General features: G+C 46.2%; 1 protein-coding gene across 1 annotated transcript in view; it reads left to right on the forward strand.

Annotated features, from left to right (window-relative positions):
- CNTFR (ciliary neurotrophic factor receptor) overlaps positions 1–15,183 on the forward strand; it is a 334,285-nt gene that overhangs the window by 90,366 nt on the left and 228,736 nt on the right. The window lies entirely within an intron of this gene.

The following is a 15,183-nucleotide window of genomic DNA, read 5'->3' on the forward strand; positions in this document are numbered from 1 at the left end:
TGGATGGCTTTTTTCACTCCGACAGAGGCTGCCAATCGTATATTTTGGAGTTGGCATCGGGAAAAGCAGGCATATCCAATAGCGTGAAGTGAATCGGGTTCTGTTTTTGCTCTATCTCTCTCTTTCTCTCTTTCTCTCTCTCTCTCTCTCTCTCTGATGATGACGAAGGGATGGCATGAGTGGCACGGGGCTGTTGACTCACAAACGCCAATGTTGTTCTCCAATTCTGGCAATGATCTCAAGGGGTGCTGAGGGAAGGGCTGCTGAGAGGGGAGGGGGGCTCAGCATGACTCAGCCCAAGTTCTCCAGAGGATCCTTTCGCAGCTTCTTCTGAACACGCTTTGAGCTCTTCCTTTCCCCTCTGTTTTGATGCTGGAATTGCAAACTCCATCTCAAGTTGGCTGAAGACCAGCAGGAAATCTTTCTTTAAAGCCTCCCTTTTTTGAAATGGGGGGTGGGGGGTGGTGAAGGGAGGGAATAACATTCTAGACAGTTTTTGTTTTAAATTTGATTTGTCAGTCGCTTGCAAGATAATAGGGATATGTATAAACATGAGTAAGAATACAGGAAATAGGAATAAATGGGGACAATAGGACAGGGACGGTAGGCATGATGGTGTCCTTATGCACGGCCCTTACAGACCTCTTAGGAATGCGTATTCTCTCCCTTCCTTTCCTTTCCTTTCCTTTCCTTTCCTTTCCTTTCCTTTCCTTTCCTTTCCCTTCCTTTCCTTTCCTTCCTTCCTTCTTTCCTTCCTTCCTTCCTTCCTTCCTTCCTTCCTTCCTTCCTTCCTTCCTTCCTTCCTTCCTTCCTTCTTTCACCTTCCCTGTTCTCCTTCCTTTCCCTTTCCTTCCTTCTTTCCTTCCTTCCTCTCTCCCTCCCTCCCTCCCTTCCTCCCTTTTCTCTCCTTCGTTCTTTCCTTCCTTCCTTTATTTTTATTTATTTTATGTGTCAATTGCTTACAAGACTATAGGTTTAAGAATAAACATGAGTAAGAATACAGGAAATAGGTAGGAATAAATGGGGACAACAGGACAGGGACGGGAGGCACGATGGTGCGCTTATGCACGCCCCTTATAGACCGCTTAGGAATGCGTATTCTCTCCCTTTCTTTCCTTCCTTCCTTCCCTCCTTCCTTCTCTGTTCTCCCTCCTTCCCCCTTCCTCCTTTCCTTCCTTCTTTTCTTTTTTTTCTTTTATTTATTTATTTGATTTGTCAATCACTTACAGGTATATAAGAATAATTATGAGTAAGAATACAGGAAATAGGTAGGAATAAATGGGGACAATAGGCACGATGGTGCACTTATGCACGCCCCTTACAGACCTCTTAGGAATGGGTATTCTCTCCTTTCCTTCCTTCTTTCTGCTTCCTCCCTTTTTTTCTCTTCTCCCTCTATTCTTTTCTCTCCTTCCTTCCTTCCTTCCTTCCTTCCTTCCTTCCTTCCTTCCTTCCTTCCCCTTCCCTATTCTCCTTCCTCCCCCTTCCTTCCTTCTTTCCTTCCTTCCTTTATTTTTATTTATTTTTATTTATTTGATTTGTCAATTGCTTACAAGGTAATAGGAATAAGTATAAACATGAGTAAGGAAATAGGTACGAATAAATGGGAACAATAGGACAGGGACAGGAGACGTGATGGTGCCCTTATGCACGGCCCTTTACAGACCTCTTAGGAATGGGTATTCTCTCTCTTCCTTTCCTTCCTTCCTTCCTTCCTTCCCCCTGCTCCCTCCCTTCTTTTCTCTCCTTCCTTTCTTCACCTTCCCTGTTCTCCTTCCTTTCCCCTTCCTTCCTTCTTTCCTTCCTTCCTCTCTCCCACTCCCTCCCTCCCTTTTCTCTCCTTCCTTCTTTCTTTCCTTCCTTCTTTCCCCATTGTCCTTCCCTCACCCTTCCTTCTTTCCTTCTTTATTTTCTATTTACTTGATTTGTCAATCACTTACAAGATAATAGGAAAGAGCATAAACATGAGTAAGAATACAGAAAATGGGTAGGAATAAATGGGGACAACAGGACAGGGACAGGAGGCGTGATGGTGCCCTTATGCACGGCCCTTACCGAATGGAGTGAGGTCAATAGTGGATAGTTTGAGGTTGAAGGAATGGGGGGCGTGTTTAGAGGATGTAACAACAGAGTCAGGTATAGTGCATTCCAGGAATTGACCACTCTGTGGCTGAAGCCGTACTTTCTGCAATCGAGTTTGGACCGGTTAACATTGAGTTTGTATCGGTTGTGTTGCTCTTGGGTTGTTGCGGTGGAAGCTGAAGTAGTTATTGACTGGTAGGACATTGTAGCGGATCATTTTGTGTACTACGCTTAGGTCCAACCGTAGGCGGCGTAGTTCTGGATTGTCCAAGCCCAAACTTTCAAGCTTGATGGTGTAGGATTATTCTGTTGCGAGCAGAGGAGTGTAGTACTCTACTCGTGAAATACTTCTGGACTCACTCTATTGCATTAAGGTCTGATATACAGTGCAGATTCCAGACTGGTGAGCTGTATTTGAGAATTGGTCTAGCAAAAGTTTTGTGTGTTCTAGTTAGCAATTCAATATTTGCAGAGGAGAAGCGTCTTGAGATTAGATTTACAACTCTTAATGCCTTTTTGGCAATGCTGTTACAATAAGCTCTGGCACTTATGTCGTTTGATATGAGTACTCCAAGGTTCTTGACAGAGTGAGGGTCGAACCAGGGGAGGAAAGATTGCTATTTTTATTGTTATTATTATTATATTATAATAAATCTTATTATTATTGAAAAAACAACAGTGTACACAGCAAACGAGATAACTAGGCTGGGTTTCGTATCACAAATCACTTGTCGAACACTTCCTAAGCGTTTAGGACTGCGTGATGTATCACCAGATTATGCGAGCAGATCCCAGCAAGGTGACCAAGGGTGATCTTGTCAGCACCAATGGTTTTTAAGGGCTTGCCTAGGTCTTTAGGCACAGCAGCACCCAGTGTGCCCAGTACCACTGGAACCACCTGCACTGGTTTATGGCAGAGTCTCTGCAGTTCGATTCTCAAGTCCTGATATCTGGTGACTTTTTCAAGTTGTTTCTCCTCGATTCTCCTGTCCCCAGGTATGGCCATGTCGACGATCCACACTTTTTTCTTCTCCACAATCTTGATATCCTGGGTATTGCGTTCCAAAACTTTGTCAGTCTGTATTCAGAAGTCCCACAGTAGTTTTGCATGCTCACTTTCGACCACTTTTTCAGGCTTATGATCCCACCAGAGGAGAGGACCTAAAATGTTCTGAATATTTCATATTTCCTTTGCGCCATAAAGATACCGTCTCACTGCACGAAAGTTGGATTGTGTTTTTTTTTTTCTTATGGGCCACTTTAGCTGTCAGAGAGTAACAAGAGTTGGAAGGGACCTTGGGAGGTCTTCTAATCCATCCCCCTGCTCGAGCAGGAGAACCTAGACCGTTCCAGACGAATGGATGTCCAGGCTCTTCTTCAAAACTTCCAGGGTTGGAGCACGCACAACTTCTGGAGGCAGCCTTGTTTCTCAAGTGCAGGTTCCAGGTGGCCTGGGGTTTAAGATGTCGTGGAGAGGGGGGGGGATGCAAGGGAGGGGGTGGTCCTTGGTCTTCAGGCCACCACAGCAAGAAAGACCTGTGATGGGGAAGGTCCTTCTGCATATAGTTCAGCACCAAGCTGGAAAGGAAGTTCCCCTTAGAGCAGAGTTCAACCTTGGCAACTGTAAGACCTGTGGACTTCAACTCCCAGAATTCCCTTTCCCTTCCCTTCCTTCCTTCCTTCCTTCTTTCATTTTTTCTTTTTTTCTTCTCTTCTCTCTCCTGTTCTCTTCTTCCTTCCTTCCTTTCTTTCTCTTTCTCTCTTTCTCTTTCTTTCTTTTCTCTTCTCTCTCTTTCTCCCATTCTCTCCTTCCTTCCTTCTTTCATTTTCTTTTTTCTTCTTTCTCTCTCCTATTCTCTTCTTCCTTCCTTCCTTTCTTTCTCTTTCTCTCTTTCTCTTTCTTTCTTTTTCTCTTCTCTCTCTTTCTCCATTCTCTCCTTCCTTCCTTCCTTCTTTCATTTTTTCTTTTTTTCTTCTCTTCTCTCTCCTGTTCTCTTCTTCCTTCCTTCCTTTCTTTCTCTTTCTCTCTTTCTCTTTCTTTCTTTTTTCTCTTCTCTCTCTTTCTCCCATTCTCTCCTTCCTTCCTTCTTTCATTTTTCTTTTTTTATTCTCTTCTCTCTTCTATTCTCTTCTTCCTTCCTTCCTTCCTTTCTCTTTCTCTCTTTCTCTTTCTTTCTTTTTCTCTTCTCTCTCTTTCTCCCATTTCTCTTCCTTCCTTCTTTCATTTTTCTTTTTATTCTCTCTCTCTTCTATTTCCTTCCTTCCTTCCTTCCTTTTCTTTCTCTCTTTCTCTTTCTTTCTTTCTTTCTTTCTTTCTTTCTTTCTTTCTTTCTTTCTTTCTTTCTTTCTTTCTTTCTTTCTTTTTTTTCCTGCCTGCCTGCCTGCCTGCCTTCTCTTTCTTTTTCCAATCACGTGCTTTGACTATAGGTAGCCATTACAGCAATTGCTTTAGTAACTGTACAAAGTTATGGCAACCCTGAAAAAAAAAAAACATGACCAATCAACCAAGCCCCCCCCCAAAAGGGATGCAAAATCGACACCAAATTCTCACTTTTGAGAAGTTCTATTCCCAATTGTGGCCATAAGTGAAGGACCACCGCCAGCAATGCCAACTGCCCTGCTTTGAAGTCAATTCGCATCCCAGTGGTGCTTTTTCCAAAAGGCAAGTAGACTTTCTTATTTATTTTTTTTTCCCCCTTTGAAAATGATTCTCTTCTTCTCCAAGCAGCTTCTTCAGTTCTCCTTGGGGCTAACCTGACCTGGGCAACTGAGGGCATCCGTAGACCTTCTTCGGAATGAGTTCCTTTCTTTTTCTGAGCATTGACGGTGCGCCTGGAGGCTCCCCAGCTGTGCTTTTAGGCTTAAAAGACAATCGGGCAGGCCCAGATTTCTCCCATGGATTCTTTTCCGCTTGCCGTGTTGCAAAATTTCCTCGCATCGTCCCCAATCTCCTTTCCTCGTGTCAAGCCAAGTCTTCCTTGATCTCTCTTGTTTTCACAGCGCGCACAACTCCGCTAACAATGGCAATTACCATTACGCGGTGCCTACAAGGTAACTGCCGTCATAAGAGGATCCGGAGGGACACAATTAAGTCCTTCTAATATGCCGAGGCAAATTAATATTGCAAAATTAGTCATGTGTCTCATCGGAGATCTGACAAAAAACCGTCTCTCGCGCTAATGGACAAGCTCGGCTGGATTTGTGGCCCCGAGCGAAAAGAGGAGGAGGGAGGGAGGGCTTTGAAGGGCCTTTCATCTCATGCCAAACTCTCTGTTGGCGGAGGGGCTGCAGCCAGAAGCAAGAAGGTCAGTAGAAGTTGATCCGGCGGTCTAAGCAGGGGTCAACTAACTCATGAAGACAGGATCCTCCTCCATTCATGTCCCCCCTGGTAAGAGCCACGGGCATGATTTTGCTTTCTGGAATAAATGGTTGTTGAGAACTGGAAGGCTTTGTTCCCTTCTTCTTTTAGATGTCTCCATCCCTGTCAGGATCCCCAAACCAAGAAAGCCACGTTGAGGTTCTTCTCTAAGTAGATGCCTTTATGGTCCTTCACCTACAGACAGACTTTTGCCAGACTGAAGCATGTAAACATCCCCATAAGGCAATACTCTGGGGACTGTTAGGGAGGAGCCAGCTCACCCACTTTCTCTCACACGAATGTCTCCATCCCTGTCAGGAACCCAAAACTCAAGAAAGCCACGTTGAGGTTCTTCTCTAAGTAGATGCCTTTATGGTCCTTCACCTACAGACAGACTTTTGCCAGACTGAAGCATGTAAACATCCCCATAAGGCAATACTCTGGGGACTGTTAGGGAGGAGCCAGCTTCACCCACTTTCTCTCACACGAATGTCTCCATCCCTGTCAGGAACCCAAAACTCAAGAAAGCCACGTTGAGGTTCTTCTCTAAGTAGATGCCTTTATGGTCCTTCACCTACAGACAGACTTTTGCCAGACTGAAGCATGTAAACATCCCCATAAGGCAATACTCTGGGGACTGTTAGGGAGGAGCCAGCTTCACCCACTTTCTCTCACACGAATGTCTCCATCCCTGTCAGGAACCCAAAACTCAAGAAAGCCACGTTGAGGTTCTTCTCTAAGTAGATGCCTTTATGGTCCTTCACCTACAGACAGACTTTTGCCAGACTGAAGCATGTAAACATCCCCATAAGGCAATACTCTGGGGACTGTTAGGGAGGAGCCAGCTTCACCCACTTTCTCTCAGAATGTCTCCATCCCTGTCAGGAACCCAAAACTCAAGAAAGCCACGTTGAGGTTCTTCTCTAAGTAGATGCCTTTATGGTCCTTCACCTACAGACAGACTTTTGCCAGACTGAAGCATGTAAACATCCCCATAAGGCAATACTCTGGGGACTGTTAGGGAGGAGCCAGCTTCACCCACTTTCTCTCACACAAATGTCTCCATCCCTGAAAGGCCCATTGAGGTTCTTCCATAAGCAGATTCCTTTATTGTTCCTCCTCCTCTACAGACAGAATCTTGTGAGAATAAAACAGTCAAGTTGCATCCTTAAAAGATATGCCCTGGGACCTATTAGGGAGGACTCTCACATACATTATCTGAATTGAATTGTCTCTTGCTCCTCTGGAATGCAGGCTCTGTCTTCTGGAAATCTGCTGAAGGAAGGGGAAGGAAGGAAGGAGGGAGGGAGGGAAGGAAGGAAGGAAAGAAAGGAAAGAAAGAAAGAAAGAGGGAAGGAAGGAAGGTTCCAAAACCGAGAAAGACGCATTGTGGTTCTTTCTAGCAATTTCTTTATTGTTTCTCACCCATAGACAGAATCTTGCCCAACTAAAGGATGCTAACACTTCCATAAAAGCATGTATTCTGGGAATTATTAGGAAGGGGCTGTCTCCGCCCTCGTTTTCTCACCCAAACGATTTGAACTGAGTTGTCAGAGCATCCTCTCTGACAGATGATGTGTTGGGAGACCAACTCTTAAGGAATCTTCTAGCACGTTTGGATTTGATAATAATGCTACGCATAAATTATTATTTTTTTAAAAAAAAAAATTCTTCCCTTCTGTCCCCGGTGACCCCATGTTTGCGGGACAACAGCCCATCTGAAGAACACCAAGGGCCCCGAACTGCATTATTGAACATCAGACAATGCAGAAGATAGTTTGATCAGGGCTCTCCCATGCTGGCCACTTTACGACTTGTGGACTTCAACTCCCAGAATTCCTCAGCTAGCCATGCTGGCCGAGGAATTCTGGGAATTGAAGTCCACAAGTCGTAAAGTTACGAAAATCGGAGAAATTGGAGAGCCCTTATTTAAAGATGAACTTTGGGATGGTGTGGGCAGCGTTTCCAGTGAAGTGTGGCTGTGAGGGAGCGAGCTAGCCCCTTCCTCTTGGGTGGAAGGAAAGCTCCAGCCCTGTGTGTGTGTGTGTGTGTGGGTGTGTGTGAGAGATTGGTCCACAAGAGCGCCCTGGGGGCTGAGATGGAGGCGGCTGTGTTCCTGCCTCTCTTCCTCCTCCCCGTCCCCCTTGGCGGCCTGAGATGGGCAGTTCCAGCCTTTTGCAGATTTGTAAATGCAAGCTAATGGGGTGCTTAATGGCTGGTGCCTACCCCAAGGCCCTGGGGGTGGGCGGGGGGGCGCAGGGATGATTTAAACCGTGCTTAATAGAGCAAGGGATCCAGTCTGCTCGAGACATAAATATTCTCCAGCCGTCCCCGCTGCTCCTCCAGCCCAGGGCAAAGCGGACAGCTGCAACGGCTGCCTGGCCTGCGAGAAATGACTGGGGCGGTGGGGGCGGTGGGGGGGGGGGAATGAAGAAGAAAAAAAACAGGACTCTGCTGGAAAATGAAAAAAAAATGAAAATAAAAAATAGGACCCCCAGCAGAAAAAGGGGCAGGAAAGCTTCTTTCCCAGCGCTTAGGAGAGGAGAGGAAAGGGACAGTCTTCCTGAGAGTGTGGGACTACATTTCCCAGCATCCCCAGCTTCCCTTCTTAGCCCCCACCCACCCCCCGACCCCACCCCTGAATGATATGCCGGTCCCCGAAGCCTCTTCTTCTTCACGGTCTGCATGGGTGATGTTTGCTGACGCTTAGAACAGAAAGGGATGGCCGAGAAAAGGGGGTCGCCTCTGAACTCAATTTCGCAGGAGGGGAAATGGGGGCTGGGGGAGAAGGAGGCCTCCTGTTGGGTGGTGCATTATGGTCTGGGTGGCAGCCAAGTGGATCAGGATCCTGGTTCCGGAGGAGGCCTTGGAAAAAGGGAAAGAGCGGAAACCTAGAGTGCACGTTTCCAATCCTGCTTCTTAGCTCCTGGCTCCTTTTCATGGCAGGTGATGGGTACACAGGCTGGCATGGGGTGGGCCTGGCACTGCCAGGGGGTTCTTCGTTGCCGGTAAAGCAACCAGTCGCTTTTTATAGGAGATAGGAGGTGGGAGAAGAAAGGAAAGGAAAGGAAAGGAAAGGAAAGGAAAGGAAAGGAAAGGAAAGGAAAGGAAAGAGGGAAAGGGAAGGAAAGAATAGATAGATAGAATTCTTGATTGGCCAAGTGTGACTGGACACACAAGGAATTTGACTTTGGTGCAAATGCTCTCAGTGTGCATAAAGGAAAAGATACATTCGTCAAGAGTCAAGAATCATCAGGTACAACACTTAATGATAGTCATCGGGTACAATAAGCAATCAAATCAGATAGATAGATAGATAGATAGATAGATAGATAGATAGATAGATAGATAGGAAGAAAAGAAAGAAAGAAAAAAGAAAGAAAGAAAGAAAGAAAGAAAGAAAGAAAGAAAGAAAGAAAGAAAGAAAGAAAGAAAGAAAGAAAGAAAGAAAGAAAGAAAATTCTTTATTGGTCAAGTGTGGTTGGACACACAAGGAATTTGTCTTTGGTGCAAATATTCTCAGTGTACAGAAAAGAAAAGATACATTTGTCAAGAGTCAAGAATCATCAGGTGCAACACTTAATGATAGTCAGAGGTACAATAAGCAATTGAATTAGATAGATAGATAGATAGATAGATAGATAGATAGATAGATAGATAGATAGATAGATAGATAGATAGATAGATAGATAGATAGATAGATAGATAGATAGATAGATAGATAGATGATAGATAGAAAGAAAGAAAGAAAGAAAGAAAGAAAGAAAGAAAGAAAGAAAGAAAGAATAGAATAGAATAGAATAGAATAGAATAGAATAGAATAGAATAGAATAGAATAGAATAGAATAGAATAGAATTCTTGATTGGCCAAGTGTGACCGGACACACAAGTTATTTGTCTTGGTGCAAATGCTCTCAGTGTACATAAAAGAAAAGATAAATTTGTCAAGAGTCAGAATCATTAGGTACAACTCTTAATAATAGTCACAGGGTACAAGAAGCAATCAAATCATACTAGGAAACAGTCCATATAAATTGTAAGGATACAAGCGACAAAGTTACAGTCCTACAGTCGCAAAGGAAAGGAGATGGATGAAAGGAAGGGAGGATGAAAGGAAGAAAGGAATGGGGTGCAAGGAGGGAGGGAAGGAGGGAACAGAAAAGGGAAGTGGAAGGAAGGAAAGTAAGGAAGAAAGAGAGAAGGAAGGAAGGGAAGGTGGAAGGGAGAGGAAGGGAAGGATAGATTGATGAAAGGCAGAATGGATGGAAGGAAGGAAGGAAGGGGTGGGGCAGGAAAGGAAGAAAGGAAGGGAAGGGGGAAGGGAGGAAGAAAGGAAGGAAGGAAGGGGAAGGAAGGAAAGATGAATGAATGAAAGGCAGAATGGATGGAAAGAAGAAAGGAATGGGGTGCAAGGAGGGAGGGAAGGAGGGAACAGAAGAGGGAAGTGGAAGGAAGGAAAGTAAGGAAGAAAGAGAGAAGGAAGAAAGGGAAGGTGTAAGGAAGGAAGGAGGAAGGAAGGAAGGAAGATGGAAGGAAGGAAGGAAGGAGGGAAGGGAGGAAGGAAGGAGGAAGAAAGGAAGGAAGGAAGGAGGAAAGGAAGGAAGGGAAGGTGGAAGGAAGGAAGGAAGGAAGGAAGGAAGGAAGGAAGGTGGAAGGAAGGAAGGAAGGAAGGAAGGAACTTGATCACTCATGTCTGACAAATAATACTACCGGCCGGTTGTAGAATGTAGGGGAGGTGCCTGACTCCCCCCACCCAAAACCCAGCCTGATCTGGCAGCTTCCTTAGAGCTGAGTGTGAGTGTTCTCCTCTTGAGGAGGGCCAACCGCCTTATGGACAGCCTCTGTCTGCGTGTGCATTTGTGTGTGTGTGTGTGTGTGTGTGTGTGTGTGTGTGTGTGTGTGTGTGTAAAGCTTGGAGGTTTTCCAGCTCAGCCGAGGCTAATCCGGCTTAACGCCAAGCCGCCAGGGCATGGGGGGGGCTTTAGGGGAAGGGGTCCCATTTCATGCACTGGGAGAGAACCTCGGACCAGGCAGGGATGGAAAAGGGATCGCAGCAGAGAAGAGGCTTGGGATCCGAGGGAGGGGTCATAGGCCGGGCCGTGTGTGGGAGAGGCATCCCCCGTGGGCTGCTGCGGCTGCAGGCTGGGACGGGGCTTTCCTTGGGCAGGGCTGGTGCACAGACCCTCCCTCAGGCCTCGGCCTTCCTTCCCAGTCTCCTCCATCCCAGTTTCTCCAGTTTTGGTCACCCTAATGTAGAAAAGAAGTTGAGGTTCTAGAAAAAGTGCAGAGAAGAGCAACCAGGATGATGAGGGGACGGGAGGCTGAAACATACGATGAACGGTTGCAGGAACTGGGCTTGACTGGTCTAGGGAAGAGAAGGACCAGGGGGGACAGGAGAGCAGTCTTCCAGTATTTGAGGGGCTGCCATCAAAGACCACACCTAGAGTACTGCATCCATTTTGGTCACCGCACTATAAAAAAGATGTTGAGGCTCTAGAAAAAGTGCAGAGAAGAGCAACCAGGATGATGAGGAGACTAGAAGCTAAAATATACGACGAACGGTTGCAGGAACTGGGCCTGGCTGGTCTAGGGAAGAGAAGGACCAGGGGAGACAGGAGAGCATCTTCCAATATTTGAGGGAGGGGCTGCCCCAGGGAGGAGGAAGATGAATGCCACCTCTGGTCCAAGCTTGGTTCTCAGTCTTAGAAAGATACACCAAGGCGGAAGGAATAGAAAGCTAGAAATCTGTAACCTCTTTCCAGAAGTCTTCGAATCACCCCCAAGGATGGTTTTTGGGTGATCTGGGGTTCGTCCAGAGCAGGAGGAGAGTCACGCATCGAGGCAGCAAGAGACCCTGAGGTTTATTCTTGGACTTTTCAGAAGATGCTGAAATCCAATTTTCAAAGCGAATGGATTATCGGAGTTCACCAGCCCTGTTTCTCTCTGGGTGTCTCCCCCATGAACATAAATAAATATTTACAGCCACGGGAATTAAATTTGGTGCATTTAGTACATCCAGCAAATCTAAATTTAGCCAAGCTGCAGATGGTCCTTCATTAGCTGGCTCTTCCTCCATTTGCAGTAGTACGTAAATCACTCTTTCCCAATGGCTACTCCTGACTCGAAGATCCCCGGATCAAGGCTTCCTGCGTTGGGGATCCACCCAGGTTTTTTTGAAGGAAGGTCCCCCCAAAGGCCTGGGTGTCCACAACTGAACTGTAAACTTGGGATTTGATGAGATTCGGGTCCAACAGCCTGTTGTCATTTGTGTGGCACACACACAGACACACACTCTTTCTGCGGGAGCTGATGGAAACACCTGGAAATTGAGAATGTGCTTGTTAAAGAAGAGAGAGAGAGAGATGTGTGGCTCCTTGAAGTCCCAAGCAAGTCAAAATACGTCGGTCAAAGTTGACGTCCTCCTTGTAGCTGAAGTCCAGAAGGCCACCTAGACCGAGACGGAAGGGAACCATGGTCCCTGCCTCCTCTGCCAATCATCCTGACTGAACTGCGGAAGATGGAGATGGACACGGGTTAGAGGCCATTGTCTCCAAATGGACCAAAATGTTGGTCTATTAAGAAGCAGAACTTTTGAGGGTCGAAGAACCCAAGACAAGGGGGTATGGAGTCTGTTGAGTTGCAACGTGGAACCAAGCAGACGTTTCCTCTGGCAGAGAATGAGCAGAGAAGTCCGACCCAATTCTGCTGCTGCTGCGCGCAGTAGTGGGGTGGAACGTGGTCTGGATTCCCAGGAAGGGAGGGGCTGCTTCCCAGAGGGCAACGAGAAGTCTGGCTTGTGTGAGAGAAAGAGGGTGAAGACAGCTCCTCCTTAATAGTTCCCAGACTGTATCTATACAGGTAGCCTTCAACTTGCGATCATTGATTTTGTGACTCTTTCAAGTCAAAACAACACAGAAAAAAAATGACTTAGGGCCGTTTTTCATACTCGCAGCCTCCCTGTAATCACGTGATCCAAATTGGGAGGCTTGGCAACTGGCTCATATTTATGACGGTTGCAGTGTCCTGGGGTCATGTGATGCCCTTTTGTGAACTTCCAACTGTTGTGGTTCGCCGACAGCCGGTACAGACAGCAGCAGAGTTGGACAGCGAGGAAGAACGGGGACCAGTCCGGGAGTCTGGAGAGGACTCGGACGAGGGTCCTGTATCCTATGCAGAGATGGGACCAGGATCACCTGGGAATGGGGTGCTGACTCTGGAGCCTTCGGAGTCGTGTAGCAGCGAGGAAGAGGAACAAGGGGAGCCTGTTCCCAGTGCGCGTGTGCACAGAGCTGCTAGGCAGCTGAAATAAAAGGGGCGACTCGGGAGTAAGGCTGGGAGGTGATTGCCCCTCCCATAAGGAATAAAAGTCAGGCCAAGATGATGAAACCTTTGCAGGAAGCAATGTAGTTCAATAGTCTCTGAGTCCTCCTTGAAGCTCTGTGAGCTTTGGTTGGTTTTTTTTCTGATACTTCAATTGGTTTCTGTTCTAATTGGAGATTTCTGTTTTTGGCAACTTTCCACAGCACTGAAAGGCATCTCCTTATTTTGGGAAACTGTTTATAATTAGAATGAAAGTAATTCCCAGCGTTGCAATAAAATAGGTTTTGTTTTTAAGACAAGTTTGCCTTTAGGTACGTTTGGTGAAGTCTGGGTCAGAACACCGACAATGGGGGAGAGCCAGGCTCACTTAACGACCTTGTTACTAACTTAAAAACTGTAGGGGTTCACTACAGGGTTGTAAAAGTAGGCAAAATTCACTTAACAACTGTCTCCCTTAGCAACAGAAATTTTTGGCTCAGCTGTGATTGTAGCTCAAGGAACACCTGAGTTAAGAGATGCAAATGGTTGCTTTAATCAGGCAAGATTCTGTCTACAAGCAGGGAGCAATAGAGGAAACTGCTCAGGAGTAACTCTTGGTTCTTGGGTGACCCTGGGTGGTGTCACCTCCACTGGGTGGTGTCACCTCCATGACGCTTCAAGCCTCTCCCTTCTACTCAGCCCTCTTCTTTGGATATTTTGGGGAATGGGGGAAAGCCCACCTCCGTTATCATGCAGTTGATATTCTCTTTGTTTTTTATTAACTCAACTTACCAATGTTGGGATATATGTGGCTTGGGGTTATTTGCGACCGGAGTGGTTCAGAACCCTGGTGAAATAAATAAAAATAACAGGAATTAACTGTAAGTGGAATTAATGTTGACTTTACGTTGGCCTTGTATCTCGTCGTATTATTTTGCATTCTTGGGTTTTATATGTAGCCGGTTGTTGTTTTTTATTGCTTACCTTTTATAGTTCAAATTTTCTGCCCCTGTATTTATTAAGCCACCACAAAGGTTTTATATGCAGAATAGAATAGAATAGAATAGAATAGAATAGAATAGAATAGAATAGAATAGAATGGAATGGAATGGAATGGAATGGAATGGAATGGAATGGAATGGAATGGAATGGAACGGAATAGAATAGAATAGAACAGAACAGAACAGAATAGAATAGAATAGAATAGAATAGAATGAATTGAATAAAATATGAATCAGTAGAATTGAATCGAATCAAATCGAATAGAATAGAATAGAATAGAATAGAATAGAATAGAATAGAATAGAATAGAATAGGAAGGAACAGAATGGAATGGAGTGGAGTGGAGTGGACTGGGTAGAGTAGAGTAGAGTAGAGTAGAGTAGAGTAGAGTAGAGTAGAGCCATGATAGGCCAGTGCACCCAGAAGGAGGAGCAGCTACTCTGGGATGACCAAAGGGCCAGTCCTGGGACTCCTGCAGCTCTCGAATATGGGACCGACCTTCCCACCAATGTCAGCAAGCCACCCTGGGGCGGATTTCCCTCCCCTGCTGTTGGTCTCACCTTCCAGTTCCAGCTTGTGTGGCTCTACTCAAGGTTTGCGCTTGGCTGAAGGGTTGGGGGCCAGCGGGTGGGCGGGCCATGTAGACGGCGCAGCCTTGTGTTCCCGTGCAGCCTGGATGCATTGCTTTGGGTGCGGGGGGGACATTTCTCTGCGGACCACCAAAATTTTCTCATGGACCACTAGCGGTCCCCGGCCCATTGGTTGGCGACCCCCGTTGTAGTCCAATCCCCTGCTTAGGTGGGCAACCCTGACACTACTGGGTGGATCTAACGGATCAGCCCAGCTTGGTGGCTTTCAGCTTGGGGATAACGTGAGATCTTCAGGGCTGATTCTGTTCACCGTGGCTTCTATCCCACCCCACCCCATCTAGTGGTCTTCATCCGGTCTCCTTGTGGCCATGAACTCACAGGCGCTATCTCAAAGCTGCTTTTCCAAAGGGCAGTTAGCCTTTCTGTTGTCGTTTTTTTTTCCTGGAAGACGTCTCACTTCTCATCCAAGAAGCTGCTTCGGTTTTGACAGAGGTGAAGAGCGATGGATGAGCTTGGCTGAAGAAGCTCCTTGGATGAGGAGGAAAATGTTTTGAAAGGGGAAAAAAAAAACAAGGAAGTCGAGTTGACTTTTGGAAAAAAAAGCAGTTTTGAGACAACCATAATCTGGATGGGGGGTCTCCAACCTTGGCCGCTTTAAGACTTCTGGACTTCAACTCCCAGAGTTCCTCAGCCGGCTTTGAAGTCCACAGAAGTCTTAAAGGGACCAAGGTTGGAGACCCCTGACCTGGACGATTGAGAATCTCCATAGATGTTCTGAGAAGTTCACCCCAACTTCCCCCTGAAGTCAAAACGGGAGACTTCCGATCTCTCCATTGGCCACCTCACTGTGGA

The sequence above is a fragment of the Pseudonaja textilis genome, chromosome 2 (assembly GCF_049901715.1).
Source record: "Pseudonaja textilis isolate UNSWEBS1 chromosome 2, rPseTex1.2, whole genome shotgun sequence".
Classification (NCBI taxonomy): domain Eukaryota; kingdom Metazoa; phylum Chordata; class Lepidosauria; order Squamata; family Elapidae; genus Pseudonaja; species Pseudonaja textilis.